General features: G+C 37.3%; 1 long non-coding RNA gene across 1 annotated transcript; it reads right to left on the bottom strand.

Annotated features, from left to right (window-relative positions):
• Positions 1-9,326: 9,326 nt before the first annotated feature.
• Positions 9,327-10,269, bottom strand: LOC125585552. Its single transcript, XR_007322538.1, has 2 exons — positions 9,877-10,269; positions 9,327-9,590 (listed from the first exon to the last, which is right to left on the bottom strand). It is a non-coding gene; the product is annotated as an uncharacterized LOC125585552 (long non-coding RNA).
• Positions 10,270-12,488: the final 2,219 nt, after the last annotated feature.

Genomic DNA, 12,488 nt, shown 5'->3' with positions numbered 1-12,488 from the left:
TAGAGGAGCTTCAAGCTTTCGGCGGAGAAGATGAGAGAGGTTCGTTAATCTCTAGGGTAAATCGACTTTTGTTTCTACTTTTTTTTATTGTTTTTCCTTTATTTTTACTTTCTGTTTTTACTTTTTGTTTTTTTTGTTTTTTTAAAAGTGGTTAAATATATTTCGAAATATTAATATTAATTATATAAATCTTAACTATGCTAATTTGAGGGCAATATGGTATTTAGAAAATTATAAATCCTACTTACCTAAAGAATTTTCAAAAAGTCCTATTCTGACAAATCGAAGTATAAAATGTCTTTATTTTCCAATTTTCTCTTAGATATAAGGATTAGCTAAGTATCGATGTAACCTAGGATTGATTATTTTTGTTTGTTTTTTTACAAAGAACAGATATGCTGATGTGTTTCATGTTGTATCAATATTATAAAGCCCATGGCTTTTATTGGAAGGTGAAAAGAATATGACTTGGGCTAAGTATGTATATAAATCCCAGAATACTAATAATGTCAAGTTGACATAATGCTAAAGTCCCACATCGGGGAACAAAGGCATGAGAGAGGAGTATATATATGTTGTGACATACAGCATTGTTTAGATGAGTCAGAGAAGGAAGAGATTCCCCACCTGTGCCGTCCGGCTTGGCTTGGGTCTTCTTGAGATATTTAAAAGAGATAAGAAAAACGTTTTGGGGATTAAGTTTCGCAACTTCAACTTCTCTCGATCTCCGAGAGACTCTCAACCATGTGAAGCAGTTGTTGCGGAAAATGGGTCTTCTCCTTCTCTTAAAATATTGCTTCTCATTTTCATTCATTTCTAACCTTTTTCACAGCGAGAAACATCCAGCAAAAATCCTTTAGCGTAAGTAGTTCGAAAGTGTTTCGTAGCTCAATAGTTCGTAGAGGTTCTTCACGAGTGCCGCGTGATAACCTATCATGGTTTAATCATGAGACTCATATTCGTATAGATCTGTCGCACTAACAGAGCTAATATTAAGAGTTAAGAAAAGAGATTCGTCTCGACACCATGGTTCATTTTCATTTCGTTATTGAATCGTCTATATTTTCCTTAACATCGTTTTTTATTATATCGTTGTTTCGATCCGGTTTTCCGGCTACTACATTTCGTTGGTCTCTTAAAGTCACAAGGATTTGTTATTATTATTTTTAAGGTGATATTCATGGACAGTATTCGGGTCTGTTGAGGCTATTTGAATACAGAGGCTTCCCTCCTACAGCTAACTATTTATTCTTAGGAGATTATGTGGACTGAAGGTAGCAGAGTTTGGAGACGATCTGTCTTCTACTTGCCTACAAAATCAAATACCTGAGAACCTTTTCCTTATAAGAGGAAACCACGAATGAGCTTCCATCAAGCATCAACAGAATCTACGGATTCTACGATGGATTCTGTTGATAAAAAAAGAACACGTTTTTTTGGTTTTTGGTTGGTAAGTTTGGTTGTTACACCAACTCACCACCAACTCACAAATCCCCCTCCTATAAATACATGCATGAAGGAGAAGGGGAAATTCATCCCAAACAAGAAAAACAAAGTAAGAGAGAACAAGAGAAGAGAAGAAGAGAGAGTGCAAGAGAGAAAAAAAAAAAAAACTTTCTTGTGAGAATATCTTTCTCTTTAAGAAATTACGAATAATTTCTTGAGTGTATTTGGGATCGGGTGTGAGTTGAGAGTTTGTAAAATTTCCCGGGTTGATAATAAAAAGATCTGTAGCAGGTCCGGAGACGTAGGCAAAAGTTGGCCGAACTCCGTTAACAAAATTTGGTGTGTGTGCTCTTTTTTCCTGCTCCCATAAATTCTGGTTTTCCGCAAAATTTGACCGCGTATTTCCTAACAACTGGTATCAGAGCCTGAGTTACGGTGATCGGTCAAATTTTTTGCGGGGTTACTATTCACGTGAACAGTACTTCGTGAATAGTGAATTTTGTCGGTAACATCGGTTTGTCGACGAAGGTGTTCTAATACACGGTGGTTCCAGAAACGATGGGAGGCGAAGACGGTTTGGCGCACAGTATCGGGAAATTTGACGGTACAGATTATGCATTTTGGAGAATGCAAATTGAAGATTATCTGTACGGAAAGAAGCTTCATCAACCGCTGAGCAAGAAGCCTGAGAAGATGGATCAGGATGAGTGGGAGCTCCTTGACAGACAAGTTCTGGGTGTTATAAGGTTAACACTGTCGAAAAACGTTGCTCACAACGTTGCGAAGGAGAAGACCACGGAAGGGCTCATGAAAGTTCTCTCTGATATGTATGAGAAACCTTCGGCAAACAATAAGGTATTTCTCATGAAGAAACTCTTTCATTTGAAGATGGAAGAAGGTGGCCTGGTTGCCGCACATGTGAACGAGTTCAACACGATTGTCAACCAACTGTCATCGGTTGAAATCGAGTTTGATGATGAAGTGCGAGCACTGATTTTGTTGGCATCTCTGCCAAATAGTTGGGAGCCGATGAGGGCAGCGGTTAGTAACTCTGTGGGTACTCAAAAGCTCAAATTCAATGATGTTAGAGATCGTATCCTTGCTGAGGAAGTTCGAAGGATAGAGTCTGGGGAGGCATCAACGAGCTCTGCTTTCAACGTGGAAAACAGAGGGAGAAACCCAGATAGAAATAACCGGAGTAATGGCAGATCGAAGTCAAGGAATGGACGGGGTCAGTCTAAATTCCGACAGCCTGCAGAGTGCTGGAATTGTGGAAAGACAGGTCACATCAAGAAGAATTGTCGAGCACCACCGAAGGAGGAAGACAACACTAGAGGCGGAGCCAATGCAGTGACACGTGAAATCGCTGATGCATTGGTAGTGTCTGTTGATTCTCCGAGGAAAAGTGAAGCTCGTGGTGCAGCTGGAAATAACACCAAAGCGTCAATCTCCTATGTTGATAGCCCAGTCGATTCATGGGTTCTTGACTCAGGAGCGTCATTCCACACCACACCGCACCATAACATCATGGAAAATTATGTTGCGGGAAATTACGGAAAGGTATATCTTGCTGATGCATTACCTTTGGACATAGTTGGTATTGGAGATATCAACCTGAAGATGTCAGACGGATGTGTGTGGAAGATTACGAAGGTCAGACATGTGCCAAAGTTGATGCGAAATCTGATTTCAGTAGGTCAACTTGATGATACGGGGCACGATGTTAATTTTGGTGGTGGAGCCTGGAGAGTCAGAAAAGGTTCCATGGTGGTGGCTAGAGGTCATAAAAGAGGCACTCTTTATATGACGACGAGTTATCAAGACACTGTTGCTGTTGTCGAGAATGCCAAACATACCAAGTTGTGGCATTGTAGGTTGGGACACATGAGTGAGAAAGGGATGAAACTCATGGTGGAAAATGGTGCTCTTCCAGATCTGAAGACGGTGGATCATCAGATGTGTGAAAGTTGCATCCTTGGGAAACATAAACGAGTTAGTTTCTCTAAAGGAGGAAGAGAGCCAAAATCTGAGAAGTTAGAGCTGGTGCACACTGACGTGTGGGGACCCGCTCCTGTTGCATCGCTGGGAGGTTCATACTACTATGTGACCTTTATTGATGAATCCACAAGAAAAGTGTGGGTTTACTTCATGAAGAACAAGCATGAAGTGTTTTTGGTTTTCAAAATTTGGAAAGCCATGGTTGAGATTGAGACGAATCTCAAGTTGAAGTGTCTAAGGTCTGATAATGGTGGTGAGTACATCAGCGGCGAGTTCAAGAGATATTGCGCTGATAATGGGATCAAGTTGGAGAAGACTATTCCTGGAACGCCTCAACAGAATGGAATAGCGGAAAGGATGAACCGAACCTTGAATGAGCGTGCAAGGAGCATGAGATTGCACTGTGGATTGCCAAAGACGTTTTGGGCAGATGCAATCAATATCGCAGCCTTCTTAATAAACAGAGGACCGTCTGTACCGTTGGGATTTAAGATCCCTGAAGAAGTTTGGAGCGGAAAGAAAGTAAATCTTTCTTATCTAAAGGTGTTCGGATGCTTAGCTTATGTTCATATTGATGATGCTGCAAGAAGTAAACTTGACTCGAAGTCTAAGAAGTGTTACTTTATCGGTTATGGTAACGCGGAGTTTGGTTACCGGTTTTGGGATGATGAAAATCGGAAGATCATCCGCAGCAAGAATGTTGTGTTCAACGAAGAAGCATTGTACAAGGATAAGCTAAGAGAAGGCTCAGAGAAGAAAGAGCCTGGAGCTGTTGACTTAGAAGATATCCTGACACCGGAGTTGCCACAGGATACCGCAACAGCAGAAGAAGAAATCTCTCAAGACGAGAGTGGTGAGGCTGAAGAAAGTGATGATTCTGAAGTGGTCCCATATACACCAGTCACAGAGTTACGACGGTCAAGCAGAATCATCAGAAAGCCAGTAAAATTCTCTCCATCGCTCAACTACATTCTGCTCACAGACAGAGGCGAGCCTGAATGTTATGAGGAAGCTATGCAAGTTGATGAGTCGATCAAGTGGGAGCTTGCAATGAACGACGAGATGGACTCGTTGTTATCCAATCACACGTGGGAGTTAGCAGATTTGCCTAAGGAGAAAAAGGCATTGCATAACAAGTGGGTCTACCGAATAAAAGAAGAACCTGATGGGAATAAGCGCTATAAAGCGAGGCTTGTTGTGAAGGGATTCCAACAAAAAGAAGGCGTTGACTACACCGAAATCTTCTCTCCTGTAGTCAAGATGGTGACCATTAGAACGGTTCTTGGGCTGGTAGCACAAGAAGATCTGCATCTTCAACAGATGGATGTGAAGACGGCATTTCTTCACGGTGATTTGGATGAGGAAATTTATATGAAGCAACCCGAAGGCTTTGAGATCAAAGGGAAGGAAAGCCTTGTTTGCAAGCTGAAAAGGAGTTTGTACGGCTTAAAACAAGCTCCAAGACAGTGGTATAAACGGTTCGACAACTTTATTAAAGGCGTTGGTTTCTTGAGGTGTGAAGCTGACCACTGTTGTTACTTCAAGACGCTTGAAGAGTCCTACTTGATATTGCTCCTATATGTCGATGACATGCTGATAGTAGGAGCAGACTTGCACGAGATCAATAGCTTGAAGACGAAACTCTCAGAAGAGTTTGCGATGAAAGACCTTGGAGAAGCAAGACAGATTCTAGGGATGAGAATCAGTAGGAGCAAGGAAGGTCTTAAGCTATCACAAGAGGAGTATGTGAAGAAAGTCCTCAAGAGGTTTAACATGGATGACGCGAAGCCAGTTAGTACTCCCCTGGCAAGTCACTTTCGGTTATCCAGAGAACAGTCTCCAAAGACGGAAGATGAGATGGCATGTATGGATAAAGTTCCATATGCTTCTGCTATAGGAAGCCTGATGTACGCGATGATATGTACAAGGCCAGACATTGCACATGCAGTGGGAGTCGTTAGCAGATTTATGAGCAATCCAGGGAAGGAACATTGGGAAGCCGTTAAGTGGATTTTCAGATATCTAAAAGGAAATCCAAGTTTATCGCTACGTTTCACGAAGTCTAAGACGGGATTGCAGGGATATGTTGATGCTGACAATGGAGGTGACATTGACAGCACGAAGAGCACAACCGGGTATGTCTACACCTTTGGCGGTACTGCAATTTGTTGGGTTTCAAAGTTGCAGAAAATTGTATCTCTATCAAGCTGTGAAGCTGAGTATGTTGCGGTAACGGAGGCAACAAAAGAGATGATATGGCTACAGTCTTTTCTAGAGGAGCTAGGCCATGGCCAAGAGAAAAGTGTGTTGTACTGTGATAGTAAGAGTGCCATCGACTTGGCAAAGAATCCAGTTTACCATGCTCGGACGAAGCACATACATCGTCGATATCATTTCATCAGATCAGCGTTGGAAGATGAAATGTTGGTGCTTGAGAAGATCCCAGGAAGCAAGAATCCGGCAGACATGCTAACGAAGGTCGTGCCGTATGATAAGCTGAGGTTGTGTGTAACCTCAGTTGGCTTGTCAGAGTAGCAAGCTGAGAAGACCTGCTACATCGATCAAAGTGTGAAGACAGATTGAAATCAGTCTTCAAGTGGGAGATTGTTGATCAAAAAAGAACACGTTTTTTTGGTTTTTGGTTGGTAAGTTTGGTTGTTACACCAACTCACCACCAACTCACAAATCCCCCTCCTATAAATACATGCATGAAGGAGAAGGGGAAATTCATCCCAAACAAGAAAAACAAAGTAAGAGAGAACAAGAGAAGAGAAGAAGAGAGAGTGCAAGAGAGAAAAAAAAAAAAACTTTCTTGTGAGAATATCTTTCTCTTTAAGAAGTTACGAATAATTTCTTGAGTGTATTTGGGATCGGGTGTGAGTTGAGAGTTTGTAAAATTTCCCGGGTTGATAATAAAAAGATCTGTAGCAGGTCCGGAGACGTAGGCAAAAGTTGGCCGAACTCCGTTAACAATTTTGTGTGTGTTTTCCCGCTCCCATAAATTCCGCAAATTCTGGTTTTCCTCAAAATTTGACCGCGTATTTCCTAACAGATTCAACCGTCGATTCAGTGTGAGACTCTGGAAAGTGGTTACAGATTCTTTTAAATATCTCTCGTAGCTGCTTCAATAGCGCTAAGATATTATACATAGTGGCCTATTCTCCTGATTTGACAGCCGCAGATTACGACCATTAAGCGACCTACTGATGTTCCAGACTTTGGTCAGCTTTGTGATCTGCTTTGGTCTGATCAAGCAAAGATGTCAAAGTCTGTTGGATGAACCACCGTGGAATATCTTACACATTTGGATCTCAAAAAGTCGTTGAGTTTCTAATAAAGAACGATATGGCTCTCATCTGTAATGCTCAACAGGTTAGTCTACTACACAATGTTCATGTTTCTTTTTCACTAAACAAGTTGCATAATTTATAATATAAACCCTTTTTTTTCCATTTCTCACGCAGGTTGTAGAGGATGGTTATGATTTTTTCCTGATCGACAGCTTTTGCTATTATATTCTCTGCTCCTAACTACTGTGGTGACTTCAACAATGCTGGTGCAACGATAAGTGTTACTGAAAGTTTAATGTACTCTTTCCAAATTCTCAAGCATGTGGATTGGAGGCCCTGAATTTAATGATGAATAGAGGTACACTCTTGATTCGGTCTTTCAGATTCGCAGGTTGCATTAGTATTTCATCTAAACTAACGTAGTAAAGCTGTCACAACCTCATAGACAAGCTGCTGTATATTAATTCTCAGTTTGCGTAGACTATGACACCAGCTCTCACAATTTGCGTACACGCAATATTTTTGATTGATTAAAAAAGAAACTGGATTTGTTTTTATGCTTAAAGTTTTGAACTTAATGTTTTGTATTCACTTACAAAAGGATTCTTTCATTTTGCAATTTTTAGTTTGAAACTCTCTGGGGAAAGAAGAAGAAATTGGCAGCATGAATCCGGGGAAGAGACATTTGACGCTATTTGAGACTTTGTCACGAGCCTTGAAGGGAGGCTTAAATGCATGTTACATGTTATATCATATCTTCATGAACACTCGCCATTTATTTTCTCAAAACTTTATGTTTTTATGTTCTTCTCTGACTCATGTTGGACAGTAAAAAGTCTATTCTTCCGTCAACCGAATTACTTAGTTATTTACAACTTCTATTACTGTATCACACACGCTCAGGATTCGGTTATTACATAGAGTATGATAAACCCCAAAAGAATGATTCAGCGAACTAACTGTGAATGAATGTAAGTTAATTACTTGACAGACTGAACTTACAACCCTAATATGCACTCAAAGAGGTCAGTGGTTACATTTGAAGCTGTTAAACTCTAAAAGTGAGTGGAAACACAAAGCTTTTCTGTTAATTTACATCCTAAATTTAAGGTTAACCAGCCGGGAGCTTATAATATGCAAAGTGTAGTATACTCTTGAGTCCTCTCCTCCATATAAAGATCACTATTTTTCCTTGCTTTTCACAAGAACCACCACAAATATTTTTACTATCGTTTGTGGCCGCTGTATATACAATAGTAATCTATAGGATGACATTACTTTCGGTTATTATTTCTGGTCCTGTAATTTAGTCTCTGAGAAGTCATACCACTGCTGCTTCATCCATTCCAACCTCTGTCACCATTGTCTAATCTTGAGATTTTTCTTGACGTTGCATGAATAAATGGTGCAGTCATATCACATATGTATCTTCTCTCACTGCGTTCTTAAACTCCTACAATAGAGAAAAGATAAATAAAATGATGATTTTTTTTTCCCATAAATATATGATATTTATTGAAAGGAAACATATGTCTTGATATGTTGAAGGTAAGTCAGTGCAAGTCATGGCTTCAATGATTCTTTCTAAGACAATGTTCTGTCTAAACAAAATCATGGCTTCAATGATTATGTTGGAGAATAGGCTTGAGAACACGATCATGTTTCCTTAAACAACTTAAAGAGACAGGAAACAAATCAAAGGATTTCAAGCTCAAAATAAAAAATCATACTTGGCGGCACTGATCATCATTTAAGATGCACATGACTTTTAAGTATCTCTTGATATTCAAAAGACGTTGTCAAGAGCACCAAAACAAAGAGTGGCATGAGACTAACATCATTTATTAAAAATAACAAGCAACGATGATATCAGCAGTTACTGAATTTGGACAAAATATATATAATAAAACTCAAACCATCTGCCTAAACAAACCCAGAAATTATCAAACAGAGTACAAATGTTGTAAGTTTTTCAGTTTTCTATATCCGAAATACGAAAATTCAAACCTTGAGAAAGGACTTTATTTATATTTACTATGCAAAATTCGAGAATCATAAATAATACAATTATTTTACAAACAAATAATTGTTTGAAATGATTCCAAAATTTCACCTAAAATTAACGTGTTCACAACTTCTTCATAAGCAAATGACCGTTTTGTACATAAGTCAAACCATCATATAAGTACTTCTAAGTAAGCATCAAAGCTAACCACCATTTCAGTACCACAAAATCAGAGTCGAGTACTCACTTCTAATATCAACATCAAACACATACCAAGCATTCGATTACACAATTAACACATACATCCGGCGGTATCGGCAAAACCACTAGTTTACTAAAAAAGCTGATATTTGAATTGCATATTATGTTTTCTAATTAATAGTTAATTACATCTTAGCATGGCTGTGTAAATATGTTATACAATGAGATATTATATATGAGATATTTACTCACATAAAACTTAGGTTGGGTGAAAATATGTTGGGTAAAAAACAAAAAAAGTAGAGTCAAATTCAAGATCTTCTTAAAATCCATCAAATATTTTTAATTATGAAATAGTATAGATAACATATTTAAAAAATATATCATTAACCAAACATATATTCTCAATAACCAGTTAACAAGGATATAAGAGATAAGATAGAATATTATATGTTTTTAGAGTAATTAACATGATGAAGAATTACATCATAAGTATTAGCGAAAACAGAAACATTCTAAGTGTCGGCAATGACCTCCTGCGAAATGCTCATTAAAAATGCATGCATGGTTGCATCCTGTTTCGTCCACGCATAAACGTCTGTAAGTCTTGCTTTTTTCCTCGTGAGTTTTTGCTTCCACCAGATCCATCTCTAGAAAATAAACACGCATTTGGTTATATGATTGTGTACGTTCTTATACTTCAAATGTAGAATACTTTAACACATATGATATATGTTTACATACACTCACATATATATATATAACAAGTACTAAAATTTAATACTTGTAAATATTAGAAGCCGTACATACACTATATGTTATTATAAGATGGATGTATACAGGTTATACACATAAAATGTACTTGTTTTCCATATGTATATACACATATATGTGTGTGTGTAAAAAATTTGAATTACTATGATATAAATAATGAACCTGTGGCAAAGAAAAGCATGAAAGAAATCATGAGAATGGATGAGACAAAACACCAAGAGTATTTCATTTTTCAAGAGATTTAGAAAGATTATTATACGTTCCCGAGAAAGATAGAGAGATAAGAGTTATGATGGAAGCTAATGTGGAAGAAGAGAGACTTTATATAGACTCGTTATATACATACAATAAGGTAATGTTGACTGAGATATTTGGTTACTTTGTTTTATATAATAATTAAATTTTAGATAAGTTTTGTTTTTCAATAATCTTTTAAGGGAAACTTGAAAAAATTGAGAATGTAATCTCTTATATATTAATAAAAAATCATTACAATATGTGAGCTATGTCATATAAATGGAATGTAAATCTGAATTGGAATCCAGTGTTATTCAAAAAAAGGCTACACAAAATGACACTTTATGAATTTTGTTTGCTGTAGATGACACATTGTGAATTTGGACACAATGTTGTGACAACTGTACCAAAATATCCATCCACTTGTGTAAGTGAGATAATGTTGCTTTTAAAGATGCAACCATAAGAGAACCAGATTCTTTTCTTGTTGCAATAAATGAAAGTTTCAAATTGAAAAGCAGGTATATGGGTTTTTAGGATTGTGTTTGGGACATTGGATTAGCTTATAATTAGAAGGTCTAATGGCTTAGAAACTTCCATCACTGTAAGATATGCACACGCATCCAGCAAACACAACCTTATATCAGCAACCATCCAAAGCTTCATGTCCACAACCACAACTGCAGTCAAACGCAGTGTTTTGTGTCTTCATGTTGGAGATTGTCTGTGAACCAAATCGGTGGAAGCGAACACAACGGCGGAGGCGGACAAAGCGGCATAAGCGGAGAAATTGGCGAAAAGGGGTTAGGGTTTCGTCATAGCAGACTTTTCTCGATTTGGAGATTTGGTTTGAAACTGACGAGATAACCACAATAAGTTGTTTTTAACAGAGAAGATATTTTAATTTAATTTGTTTTAAATTTCAAAAATCGTTTATATATTCACATAGTTAGAAAGTCTAAAGAGACCTATTAGTTGGAGGTCAGCTTGGTAAATTTGTAAGGGGAAATTGTCTTCTATGTTGAATATGTCTATTAGGGTAATTGAGAACTTAGAAAGTGTCTCCCAGCGTAAATTTTCGTTATTCATTTAGGTATTTGATGAAAATGGATTAAAATTCACTGTTATTCAATTTGGTATTTGATGTAAGTGAATTAAAATCCAGTGGAAACAGCTGTTATTCAATATCCAGTGGATTTTTTTATTAGAATTGAATTTTAATGGATTTTGCTTAACTTTTTATTAAAAATACAGTATACAAAATCTGAGACTTTTTGTTTGGCCTTTGAAGTACTTTATGCTACTTCGTCTATGGTTCGTTTACAACGACAACAACTTCTCTCATCTTGGTTCTTATGATCCTCATTCAAGAGGCCCTTTGTGAATTCAAAACCAGATAATCGGAAACCATACCAAAACACTCTATGTCCTCAAACTCAGAGTTGTTCCCTCCGTAGCTTTCGCCAGTTTAGAGTCTCATGATTCAGTGCGACGTTTGCAAAGCGTCGGTGTTATGTTGCGACGATGAAGTTGTGTTCCATGATTGGACGATATTTTGACTCTTTCTTATAAAAGGTGAATCTTTTTAGGTTTAGAAGGGCCACTAACCTGTTCCAAAAAAAAAAAAAAAAAAAAAAAAAAAGAAGGGCCACTAACCAATTTCTTAGTTAGTTACTGTCTTTCTTTGTTTACATTTAAAGGTTTTAGCTATGCTTTGTTAACATGAAGCTTATGGATTCTTCTTTTGCCTGCAAGATAGAGCTTTACCGCCCAATGGTTCCTTCAAAGAGACTTGATGTCTTAAAAGCATCACCTTCTAGCTAAAACCTTTAAATGTCATGAATCTAAACAAGAACACATGCATTTGCTACTTGTTACTATTAATAATGTGATATGGTGAAGGCCTTGGATTTTAAAAGACAACATTTGATTTACATAACTTGATCATGGCTTGGCGACATTGTGAAAGAGACCTTTCTTGCAGCGAGTTCTCCTTTATTTTTCTAAAACTAAGAATTCCATTAAAATCCATCATTAGAAATAAAGTATAATATAATCAAACCGGCAGAATCCATCATTTTTTTTTGAAGTTTCAGTTAAATCCATTAAGGAGGTGTTATTGAATAGGGTAATTTGATAGAACTGAGTATAATTTAATTCCAGAACAAAATCGAGTGTTATTAGATTGAGTATTTTGTAGATAGAATTTAAATCCACTAAAAACTCTTGTTATTCAATGTTTTTAGGATTTTTATAGAATTCAGTTATGATGAATTTTAGTGGAATTCAATGTATCTTTTTAACTAAAAGACTAAAACAAATCATAGACTTTTTATCAGTATTTTGAAGGTAACGGGACTGATTATAAAAAATAGAAACACACCAAAAAAACAGTTTGATCCTTCACGTAAAGAAAACTGAAGATTACGCTGGGATCATGTCCCTGGAAAAAAAAATTATCATTCCAAGGTAAAAAGTCTCAATTTGATTCAGTTGTGTTAGCCATTAATTTGATTTGATTTAATACAAGGACCTGC

Source organism: Brassica napus, chromosome C4 (genome assembly GCF_020379485.1).
Source record: "Brassica napus cultivar Da-Ae chromosome C4, Da-Ae, whole genome shotgun sequence".
Lineage (NCBI taxonomy): Eukaryota > Viridiplantae > Streptophyta > Magnoliopsida > Brassicales > Brassicaceae > Brassica > Brassica napus.
This window is presented reverse-complemented; position numbering and strand designations above follow the sequence as displayed.